Raw genomic sequence first — 12,536 nt, forward strand, 5'->3', positions numbered from 1 at the left:
CCTGGGGTATCGGCGAGGACCATTCGCAACCGTCTCCATGAAGCTGGGCTACGGTCCCGCACACCGTTAGGCCGTCTTCCGCTCACGCCCCAACATCGTGCAGCCCGCCTCCAGTGGTGTCGCGACAGGCGTGAATGGAGGGACGAATGGAGACGTGTCGTCTTCAGCGATGAGAGTCGCTTCTGCCTTGGTGCCAATGATGGTCGTATGCGTGTTTGGCGCCGTGCAGGTGAGCGCCACAATCAGGACTGCATACGACCGAGGCACACAGGGCCAACACCCGGCATCATGGTGTGGGGAGCGATCTCCTACACTGGCCGTACACCACTGGTGATCGTCGAGGGGACACTGAATAGTGCACGGTACATCCAAACCGTCATCGAACCCATCGTTCTACCATTCCTAGACCGGCAAGGGAACTTGCTGTTCCAAAAGGACAATGCACGTCCGCATGTATCCCGTGCCACCCAACGTGCTCTAGAAGGTGTAAGTTAACTACCCTGGCCAGCAAGGTCTCCGGATCTGGCCCCCATTGAGCATGGTTGGGACTGGATGAAGCGTCGTCTCACGCGGTCTGCACGTCCAGCACGAACGCTGGTCCAACTGAGGCGCCAGGTGGAAATGGCATGGCAAGCCGTTCCACAGGACTACATCCAGCATCTCTACGATCGTCTCCATGGGAGAATAGCAGCCTGCATTGCTGCGAAAGGTGGATATACACTGTACTAGTGCCGACATTGTGCATGCTCTGTTGCCTGTGCTATGTGCCTGTGGTTCTGTCAGTGTGATCATGTGATGTATCTGACCCCAGGAATGTGTCAATAAAGTTTTCCCTTCCTGGGACAATGAATTCACGGTGTTCTTATTTCAATTTCCAGGAGTGTAGTATGCTCAGTATGGTTTGATTTAGCGATGAAAGCCACTTTCATTTTGATGGGTTCGTCAATAAGCAAAATTGGCGCATTTGGGGGATTAAGAATCTTCATTTCGCCATTGAGACGTCCCTTCACCCTCAACGAGTACTGTGTGGTGTGTAATGTCCAATCACGGAATAATCGGCGCGATATTCTTTGATAGCACGGTGACTACCGAACAGTGCGTGAAGGTTTTGTATGATGATTTCATCCCCATTAGAGTGACCCTGATTTCGACAAGACGTGGTTGATGCAAGACGAAGCTCGACCCTATCGAAGCAGGAGTGCAGTTGTGGAGATCCATGGTGGCAGTGTGGCTGGGGGGTCTGGTTAGTGCATCTGCATAGTGAGTAGGAGGCATGGATTCGATTTCCAACCTTGGTACAAAATTCCTTTCGTCGCTTCAGTCTGTGTATAGACATTATACATTTTGAGACTTGTAAAGTTCTCTGCAACCACATAGATTCATTTTTTAGTTGTAATTGTTCCAGACATTTGGTGTATGCACTCTCTATTGCTAACAGTGAGATTATGGCTCATTATACAGGGAGAAATTAGAGTTCTGAGGTACTGCTGACGTTAAGTCCCAAGCTTTTCGTAAGTGTAAGTTTACAAGAGTGCGTGTCTTTATTGTGTAACTATGTGGAGTGCTGTAGTGTGTTTGTCTAGCTATGGATGATTATAAGCGAGAGCTCGTTTGTTAGTCTATTCTCCACGTAGAGCTTCGGAGTTCGAAATAGGCCTGTCGGTTCATCAGTAGCTGTATGAGATGAGGTCTCTCTCCACTTCAGACCTAATTCTGGTGATTGTAGTTCACTGCAGTATCAGCTTACCTTTGGGCCAAGCACCTTCACATTTCTGGTGTTAAGGGAGTCGGCTACGACGAAGAATGCGAGACATGTGACTGGAAAAAAGATACACCCAAGATATTTGGCAGTTTTAGCGAACTCCAGCAACCGAACGGAACAGCTGATTCAACTGAGGAGAAATTTATTTACATAGATGAGCAGACGACGGTTTCATATCAAGAATAACTGGCGTGTTTGTGGCCTGTAACATAGAGATCTTGCAATTTCTGTACGGTAGGTTTCTACCTGTCTCCGCATTCTCCGCAGAATATTTGAATGACGAAATAATGGACCATGAAGAGTTCCCACTGCAAAATTCAATGCAGTGCAGAGATTTGCAAACGAGGACGTGCCGGGAGCTTGAGCGAAACCATATTAGAGTGTGAAGACTGTTTCATGAAGGAGCTAAATTGTTAAGAATACTACGGCTTTTAGTAGGAAGAAAGATATTTGCTCGCCTAGTATCTGGTCGGATAGCTTAGCTTGAGTAGTGAAAGCCTCTCAGAGACTGAGTCTTACAAACTTGAGCTCCGCCTCCTTCTCCTCTTCGAACCTAAACGAATCGTTAACACAAGCCGTGCATAGCGTTTTCAAAAACTTCTGTCCAGTCCAGTACAGACAAACTCATGATTTTAGTTTTACATTGGCCAGATAGTCAACGTAACTTTTCAATATTACTATTTGAATCTCCGTAGCGTAGCGGTAGCGTTACCGCATCCCACGCAGGAGGCCCAGGGGGCACGGGTTCATTCCCCGGCAGAGGACTGGGTGTTGTGTGTTCTTCATCATCATTGACGCGCAAGTCGCCGATGTGGCGTCACCTAAAAAGGACTTGCAATACGGCTGCCGAACTCCCCCGAATGGGGCCTCCCGGCCAACAATGCCATTCGATCATTTCCATTCCATTTCCAATGCTTACTAGACATTGTTAGATATAGTGGGAATTAGTGAAGTTCGGTGGCAGGAGGAACAAGACTTCTGGTCAGGTGACTACAGGGTCATAAACACAAAGTCAAATAGAGGTAATGCAGGAGTAGGTTTAATAATGAATAGGAAAATAGGAATGCGGGTAAGCTACTACAAACAGCATAGTGAACGCATTATTGTGGCCAAGATAGATACGAAGCCCACACCTACTACAGTAGTACAAGTTTATATGCCAACTAGCTCTGCAGATGACGAAGAAATTGATGAAATGTATGATGAGATAAAAGAAATTATTCAGATAGAGAAGGGAGACGAAAATTTAATAGTCATGGGTGACTGGAATTCTAGTGTAGGAAAAGGGAGAGAAGGAAATGTAGTAGGTGAATATGGATTGGGGCTACGAAATGAAAGAGGAAGCCGCCTGGTAGAATTTTGCACAGAGCACAACTTAATCATAGCTAACACTTGGTTTAAGAATCATGATAGAAGGTTGTATACATGGAAGAACCCTGGAGATACTAAAAGGTATCAGATAGATTATATAATGGTAAGACAGAGATTTAGGAACCAGGTTTTAAATTGTAAGACATTTCCAGGAGCAGATGTGGACTCTGACCACAATCTATTGGTTATGACCTGTAGATTAAAACCGAAGAAACTGCAAAAAGGTGGGAATTTAAGGAGATGGGACCTGGATAAACTGAAAGAACCAGAGGTTGTACAGAGTTTCAGGGAGAGCATAAGGGAACAATTGACAGGAATGGGGGAAAGAAATACAGTAGAAGAGGAATGGGTAGCTTTGAGGGATGAAGTAGTGAAGGCAGCAGAGGATCAAGTAGGTAAAAAGACGAGGGCTAGTAGAAATCCTTGGGTAACAGAAGAAATATTGAATTTAATTGATGAAAGGAGAAAATATAAAAATGCAGTAAATGAAGCAGGCAAAAAGGAATACAAACGTCTCAAAAATGAGATCGACAGGAAGTGCAAAATGGCTAAGCAGGCATGGCTAGAGGACAAATGCAAGGATGTAGAGACTTATCTCACTAGGGGTAAGATAGATATTGCCTACAGGAAAATTAAAGAGACCTTTGGAGATAAGAGAACCACTTGTATGAACATCAAGAGCTCAGATGGAAACCCAGTTCTAAGCAAAGAAGGGAAAGCAGAAAGGTGGAAGGAGTATACAGAGGGTCTATACAAGGGCGATGTACTTGAAGACAATATTATGGAAATGGAAGAGGATGTAGATGAAGATGAAATGGGAGATACGATACTGCGTGAAGAGTTTGACAGAGCACTGAAAGACCTGAGTCGAAACAGGGCCCCCGGAGTAGACAACATTCCATTGGAACTACTGACGGCCTTGGGAGAGCCAGTCCTGACAAAACTCTACCATCTGGTGAGCAAGATGTATGAGACAGGTGAAATACCCTCAGACTTCAAGAAGAATATAATAATTCCAATCCCAAAGAAAGCAGGTGTTGACAGATGTGAAAATTACCGAACAATCAGTTTAATAAGCCACAGCTGCAAAATACTAACACGAATTCTTTACAGACGAATCGAAAAACTAGTAGAAGCCGACCTCGGGGAAGATCAGTTTGGATTCCTTAGAAATACTGGAACACGTGAGGCAATACTGACCTTACGACTTATCTTAGAAGAAAGATTAAGGAAAGGCAAACCTACGTTTCTAAGCATTTGTAGACTTAGAGAAAGCTTTTGACAATGTTGACTGGAATACTCTTTCAAATTCTAAAGGTGGCAGGGGTAAAATACAGGGAGCGAAAGGCTATTTACAATTTGTACAGAAACCAGATGGCAGTTATAAGAGTCGAGGGACATGAAAGGGAAGCAGCGGTGGGGAAGGGAGTAAGACAGGGTTGTAGCCTCTCCCCGATGTTATTCAATCTGTATATTGAGCAAGCAGTAAAGGAAACAAAAGAAAAATTCGGAGTAGGTATTAAAATCCATGGAGAAGAAATAAAAACTTTGAGGTTCGCCGATGACATTGTAATTCTGTCAGAGACAGCAAAGGACTTGGAAGAGCAGTTGAACGGAATGGATGGTATCTTGAAGGGAGGATATAAGATGAACATCAACAAAAGCAAAACGAGGATAATGGAATGTAGTCGAATTAAGTCGGGTGATGCTGAGGGAATTAGATTAGGAAATGAGACACTTAAAGTAGTAAAGGAGTTTTGCTATTTGGGGAGCAAAATAACTGTTGATGGTCGAAGTAGAGAGGATATAAAATGTAGACTGGCAATGGCAAGGAAAGCGTTTCTGAAGAAGAAAAATTTGTTAACATCGAGTATGGATTTAAGTATCAGGAAGTCATTTCTGAAAGTATTTGTATGGAGTGTAGCCATGTATGGAAGTGAAACATGGATGATGAATAGTTTGGAGGAGAAGAGCATAGAAGCTTTCGAAATGTGGTGCTACAGAAGAATGCTGAAGATTAGATGGGTAGATCACATAAATAAGGAGGAGGTATTGAGCAGAATTGGGGAGAAGAGGAGTTTGTGGCACAACTTGACAAGAAGGAGGGACCGGTTGGTAGAGTATGTTCTGAGGCATCAAGGGATCACAAATGTAGCATTGGATGGCAGCGTGGAGGGTAAAAATTGTAGAGGGAGACCAAGAGATGAATACACTAAGCAGATTCAGAAGGATGTAGGTTGCAGTAAGTACTGGGAGATGAAGAAGCTTGCACAGGATAGAGTAGCATGGAGAGCTGCATCAAACCAGCCTCAGGACTGAAGACCACAACAACAACAACAACTAGACATTCAGACGAAAATGCTTGAGGCCTAATTTTTCTACATCTGCAGTCAACCAGTCTTATCTGTTAAAAAACGGTGCTCTACAAGGGTGTGGCATAGTCGCGAATAAAGTGTCATCTGGGAAGTACAGAATATGCTTTTTGTAATTCCACTCAATTGTGTGATGTCATTGTATCGATCTGTGTCTGACCAGGAATCTGTTAGGAATAGGGAAACCGTACATAATTTCTGTGTAAGTTATTAAGATATAAGGGGCAATCAAATGAAACCGAAACAGATGGAAAAAAAGTAAGTGAAATGTTTATTATTTCGAAAGCAATTCCCATAACTTAATACATTATCCCACTGTGAGACAAGACGGCCAATGCCTTGATGGAAAAATGTTGGCGGTGGCGTACGGAACCATGATGGTACCAAGGCATGCACCTCTTCGTCCGAAGCAAATCGACGGCCGCGAACCTTTCTTCAGGGTTCCAAAAATACAGAAGTCGCATGGGATGAGATCGGAACTGTATGGAGGATGTGTAAGAGCTATCCATCGAAACCTCTGCATCGCAGTCGAAACGACATCGGCAATATGTGGGAAACAGTCATGCCGTCCGGTCCGTCAACATTCCTGGGCGTTTGTAGTTGATAGCCGCTTTAGCTGTTGCAAAGTGTCCACGTACCGCTGTGCGTTGTCACCGAGTTCCAGAAAGTCAGTGAGCGGCGGAGCGTTGCGGTCAGTGAAAAATGTCATTATTACTTTCCCAGAGATAGTGTGCCTGTTGTTTCGACTACATTACAGAAGTTTCGTAGGAAGCTCCTACACATCCTCCATACAGTCTCGATCTCTCCCCATGTGATTTCCATATTTTTGGAGCCATGAAGAAAGACATTCGATTTATTTCAGAAGAAGAGGTGCACGCCTGGGCTCAATCGTAGTTGGACCACTATTTTCGCTTTGTGAGAGATGGCGCTGTAATAATCACCAACGTATAAGTACGTGGTATCACGTAACATTCCGCCAGTGAGGACGGTATTTGCTTAGTGATTACATTACACGTGTTAAAATGGACCGTTTACCAATTGCGGAAAAGGTCGATAACGTGTTGATGTATGGCTATTTGTGATCGAAATGCCCAACAGGCGGGTGCTATGTGTGCTGCTCGGTATCCTGGACGACATCATCCAAGTGTCCGGACCATTCGCCGGATAGTTACGTTATTTAGGCAAACAGCAAGTGTTCTGCCACATGTGAAACGTCAACCACGCCCTGCAACAAATAATGATGCCCAAGTAGGTGTTTTAGCTGCTGTCACGGCTAATCCGCACATCAATAGCAGACAAATTGCGCGAGATTCGGGAATCTCAAAAACATCGGTGTTGAGAATGCTACATCGACATCGATTGAACCCGTACCATATTTCCATGCACCAGGAATTGCATGGCAACGACTTCGAACATCGTGTACATTTCTGCTACTGGGCACAAGAGAAGACAGATTTTTTGGACGGGTTCTATGTAGCGACGAAGGGTCATCCACTAACAGCAGTAGCGTAAACCGGCATAATATGCACTATTGGGCAACGTAAAACCCACGACGGTTGCGACAAGTGGAACATCAGCGACCTTGGCGGGTTAATGTATGGGGCGGCATTATGGCAGGAAGGATAATTGACCCCCATTTTATCGATGGCAATCTAAATGGTGAAATGTATGCTGATTTCCTACGTAATGTTCTACCGATGTTACTACAAGATGTTTCACTGCATGACAGAATGACAATGTACTTCCAACATGTTGGATGTCCGGCACATAACTCGCATGCGGTATTGAATAGCATATTTCATCTCAGGTGCATTGGACGTCGAAGCACGTCCACCGGATCTGACGTCCCCGGATTTCTTTCTGTGGGGAAAGTTGAAGGATATTTGCTATCGTGATCCACCGACAACGCCTGAAAATATGCGTCAGCGCATTCTCAATGCATGTCCGAACATTACGGAAGGTGAACTACTCGCTGTTGAGAGGAATGTCGTTACACGTATTGTCAAATGCATTGAGGTTGACGGACATCATTTTGAGCATTTATTGCATTAATGTGGTATTTACAGGCAATCACGCTGTAACAGCATGCGTTCTCAGAAATGATAATGTTCAAAAGTACCTACGTTCTGTATTTTAATTTTAAAAACCAACGTGTTACCAACTGTTCGTATAAAATTGTGAGCCATATGTTTGTGACTATTACAGCGCCATCTATCACAAAGCGAAAAATGTGGTCCAACTAAAACATTCATATTTCTTTACGTACTGCACGAATATGTGACAAAAAATGGGTGTTCCTATTTTATAAAAAAACGCCGTTGATATCCGTTTGGCCTATGGCAGCGCCATCTAGCGGGACAACCATAGTGACATCTGGTTTCCTCCTTCAAGCTAGACAAGTTTCATTTTTTGTAGTTTTTTTCGTTTGATGCTTATTTCGTGAGATATTTGGCCCGGTTACGATCATTGGACAACCCTGTATACGGGGTGTCCCATTTATTTCGACTACCCCAAATATCTTTTTATCCTGAATCAAAATAGAAAAAGACCACAACTGCCTTCCTTGTAACTATGTTTGTTACGAAAATATGAACAGCAGTGCGTATATTTTGAATTATCAACACATTTTGTATTTGATAATCCGTTTCCTCTTCTTAGGAACTGTTAAAAAAACGTATCACAATGTACCATTCACATAAAAATGCCGTTATTAACAACGTAACAGAAAACTGACTGATTCTCCTGTAGGAGCACACAGTGCTGGTACCAGAGGTAACATAACTCGTCGAGCAGAAGGAAAATACAAACCAATCTCAGTCAACGGCTTCAGTTAATTGTTTGTGTGAGAGCGCAGAAATACTAGTCTACGTTCTGAACACGTTCGATGGTTGACTGAATGACCGGTGTATTTATTTTACTCCTATGTTCATTTGTTTACTGTCATCACCAGTGGATGATTTATGCTACCTCAGGTGCCTGGATTGTGTGCTTGTAGAGGACAGTCAAACTCAGTTTTGTGTTACGTTTTTTATAACGTCATGTTTATGTGAATTTTGCACCGTAACAATTCTTTGAGAGAGATGATTGCCAATATTATTAGGGAATGTTTAAAGAAGATATTTGAAAAAAAAGACGTTGCTGTTCATATCCCCTCTACGAACAATGCAACAAAAAAGTAATCGTACTGATTAATCTCCTCTGGTAGTTAGACAACATTTTCTTGATAGGATTATTTTGATTCTGGGCAAATAGTCCTGTGGTGTGGCCAAGATAAAAGAGACACCCTGTATGTCAACCTTTATCTTAAAATGTGATGAAACATACCTCATTAAAACAGAAGTAATCCTAATATGACTAACCGAGGTGACATCGATATAACATACAAACAATATTAGCTTATGTGATTCTTGAAATTTTTCCGGCGTAAAGAGTATTCTATGAAGTATTTTGATTGCATCCGGGTTATGTAGACTTCTTGCTACGATATTTCGGCTGACAACCATTCATTTAAGTCTTAGATGTAGAGGGCACGAAACTCGACAGAGGTCGTTAATGTAGCGGCTGCCTTTGCACGTGAATCTCAGCGACAATTTTTGGTATAAACTGTGTGAACTAACAATCTGCAGTGCAAAATACCTGAAGATGGCTGAATGGCTGTTTGCTGAAATATCGTGGCAAGAAGTCGACGTAATCCGGCTGCAATCTCGGTCTTTAGTGTACGCAATGATCGTTAGCTGGAATTAAAAGACCATTACTTGAGTTGTCGCCGATCGGATACCTATCTTCGTCCAGTTACGTGAAGAAATGAGCGTGAAACATCACACACCTTTGCAGGGGAGAGTGAGGAAGCGACAACTTGGCTTACAGCGAGCTAGCAGGCCGAGCAGCGGGCGTAAGGAGTGCTGCCCGCTTCTCATTGGAGAGAACGCCTCATCCGGGCAGAATAAGGGTTTGGTTCAAATGGTTCAAATGGCTCTGAGCGCTATGGGACTTAACGCCTAAGGTCATCAGTCCACTAGAACTTAGAACTACTTAAACCCATCTAACCTAACGACATCACACACATCCATGCCCGAGGCAGGATTGGAACCTGCGACTGTAGCGGTCGCGTGGTTCCAGACGTATCGGCCGGCCGATAAGGGTTTGAATCACCTTGGAAACTCCATCATGAGAGCGCTACATCGCCGCTTTATTCCTTCTTTAGTTATTCTCCGAGCGGCAGAACCAATTTTTCCAATATGTTAGCGTATTTTACTAATGCGAAGAGCACAACTGCGAGATATATGGTTCAAATGGCTCTGAGCAGTAAGGGACTTAACTTCTGAGGTCATCAGTCCCCTAGAACTTAGAACTACTTAAACCCAACGACATCACACACATCCATGCCCGAGGCAGGATTCGAACCTACGACCGTAGCGATCGCGTGGTTCAAGACTGTAGCGCCTAGAACTGCTCGGCCACTCTTGCCGGCTGCGAGATATAGTGCTACAATGAAAGTAAGTTACATAATCATTACTAGAGAATTCGAAGAGACAGCGTCTTTTCGTATGCATCTATAGTCGTGTGCTCCCCATCAGGTGACAGTGGAAATACAAAGTATGGTGAAATGTTCTGGAGCTAAGGCCACACCATACTAAGTGGGGCCCTCGGGAAATACGAACCTCGAAACGAACTTGTGACGTCACGCTAGTAGCCATACTGAAATCAGTATCTCAGTGGAAAAATATCCATTAAAGTCTTTACATGGTCATGTACACTCGAGAGCGTGAGCGTACAGAAACGCGCAGTTACGAAGTTTTAAAACTGTTCTGAAACAGTAACACGCTCCCCGCTGGAGATGACGGCTGCAACCCTCAAGACTTGCAGTGTCACGTACGCCACGGGACCAGTGTACCTCGCTGGCCGCGATGCTAAACTGGAGTTGCGAATGGTCCCATGACCTCGGAGTATCAAAGCCAAGGACGTCCGTAAGAGGATCTGCGCGCCAAAGCTCCGCAGCGCCCGGATGGCAAACAAGATTAACGAAAAGTTCGCTTCGTTACTGAGAAGCAGCTGCTTGTAACGGCTTTCACTCATTTCATCCGCCTTGTCGTTTGACTATGTCATATTTATCATTAGTCTTTGATCTGACGGAGATGCCATCACCCATTACATGAACAGAATGTGAAACTACGCCAAAAACCGTTCTCCTAATTCGTGAGACTTTGAGAATTATGTTGCGCGAATCGTTTAATCTGTTAACTATAAATATCTTAGAAATATCTGTAGATATGGACTATTTTTAAGAAAATCTTTTAGATGTGATCAAAATACAATCGTTTCGGATACTATTGCAAGCAACCATCATCAGGGTTAAGCTGACTGCAGTAGCAGCCGGAAATAGTGCCAGTTTTATTACACATGTCGCAGTGACACATCAAGAATTTTTTCATTTTTGAAATTGACTCCTGAAGTGGAAACGCACGCACTATTATCAAAACGGTGTTTATATCTAATCGAGATATTGACAAAACTATGATGTTTAACACATTTTGATTTTGTTAACCGATCAATCCGTTAAGACTGCTTCAGGTTGCGGAACGAGAAGTATGCTTATTATATTAATAGTATTATCGTTTGAAAAGATGTTTGGCATCAAGTAACTTTCCGGTATTCTGGTAATGGGCTATGCACGAAACGCGGCAATTAGGTTTTTATAATCAATGGATTCTTGTTCTCCAGCGACCTGAAGCAGAGCTTAGGGAGGGCTTAGTTAATGATATAATGGTCGCAGGACTCCCGCGCAACGTTGTGGCGCATGTTAAACAAGTCTTCTTCTCTTAATAAATTCTAGAGCCCTCCAAGAATAAAATTATATGACTATTCTTGCAGACCTTGGCGAATATTTTGGAAAAAGAGACGAGGAGGTGCAGAATCAGGACTACAAGTATTGCCGGCGCGGGGCTATTGCCGATCGCTACCCTTTGTTAACGTGTGAAGACAGGTGACACAGCGATCTCGCATTCTTCGTCTTCACGTTTGGCAAATTCACTACCTAGTTTGCAAATGTTTCACAACAAACCATAAGGAGCGTCACTCTGTTGTTGCCATTTGTTAAAAGCTACCGACTACCTTCAGAGAGGTACAAAGGTCCATTTTGAGCTAGTAGTGCTTCCGTAGCTCAGTATACACACATAAAAAAAGAGTTACATGGGTTGTCCCATACCAGTCTGAGGACGATCGCTTGTCGGCAACCTGGTTATCTCTCGAATCATTTCGGAATTATGTGTGGGCAACAGACTGAGTGACACGCCCTGTATTATCTAGTTGTCACTGCATAATGACGTGTTAATCTTGAAAGTTTCATTAGATTCTTAAATATTTTGTGACCAACTTGTGTCGGTGTCAATTTGAAAAAACAAAGCTACAGGAATCTGCTACAGCGTTCAAGCCTTGCACGCCAGTTGCGTGATAGTGACGTCAGCGTGCTGAGCGCCGCCCGTGCTACAGCGTCCAGACTTGTGGACTCGCATTAAGCGACGAGTACTCACGTTGCGAAGAGCGTCTGGTGCGGCGTCGCGGCGGTGGTCGTGCCCTGGCCGCTGCTCGTGCTATGCTGGTGCCGCGGCGCCCGACCACACAGCACTGGAGACGCGGCTGGCAGCGTCGCCGCCGCCAGATGGCAGGCGGGCGCCTATCGATCGGCTCGCGCCTGCGCGGGGGTAGCGTCGCGGCGCCGGCGCCCACGTCACGCCGCCAACAGAGGACAGCAGCACGGCACGGCACGGCACGGCCGCGTGGCACAGCGCCTCGGGGTCAGCGCGCACGCCGCCAGCAGCGGCCGGAGTGCGCGGCAACAATACTTGAAAAATACACTCGCAGAGGACACAGTGCTTATGCAAGTCTGCAGACTCTAGTGGCGGTTTGTCACTGACTTTAGTCTTCTGGGTTCTTAGGCCGCGTCATATTTCTTCAGACAAACGACAACTCCTCTACTTCAGGATCTTGTGGTGTCCTCTTTAGGGTAAGCACTGTCAGAGACCATTTTTTTT

The 12,536-nt window shown here is 44.5% G+C and overlaps 1 protein-coding gene across 1 annotated transcript in view; it reads right to left on the reverse strand.

Annotated features, from left to right (window-relative positions):
• Positions 1 to 12,153, reverse strand: part of LOC126185878 (follistatin-related protein 5-like) — a 566,088-nt gene extending 553,935 nt beyond the window's left edge. Inside the window, exon 1 of the mRNA XM_049928165.1 lies at positions 12,036 to 12,153. The gene's annotated coding sequence lies outside the window, so the exon portion shown is untranslated. The remainder of the gene's footprint in view (positions 1 to 12,035) is intronic.
• Between the last annotated feature and the right edge of the window lie 383 nt (positions 12,154 to 12,536).

This window comes from Schistocerca cancellata, chromosome 1, assembly GCF_023864275.1.
Source record: "Schistocerca cancellata isolate TAMUIC-IGC-003103 chromosome 1, iqSchCanc2.1, whole genome shotgun sequence".
In the NCBI taxonomy this organism is placed as follows: domain Eukaryota; kingdom Metazoa; phylum Arthropoda; class Insecta; order Orthoptera; family Acrididae; genus Schistocerca; species Schistocerca cancellata.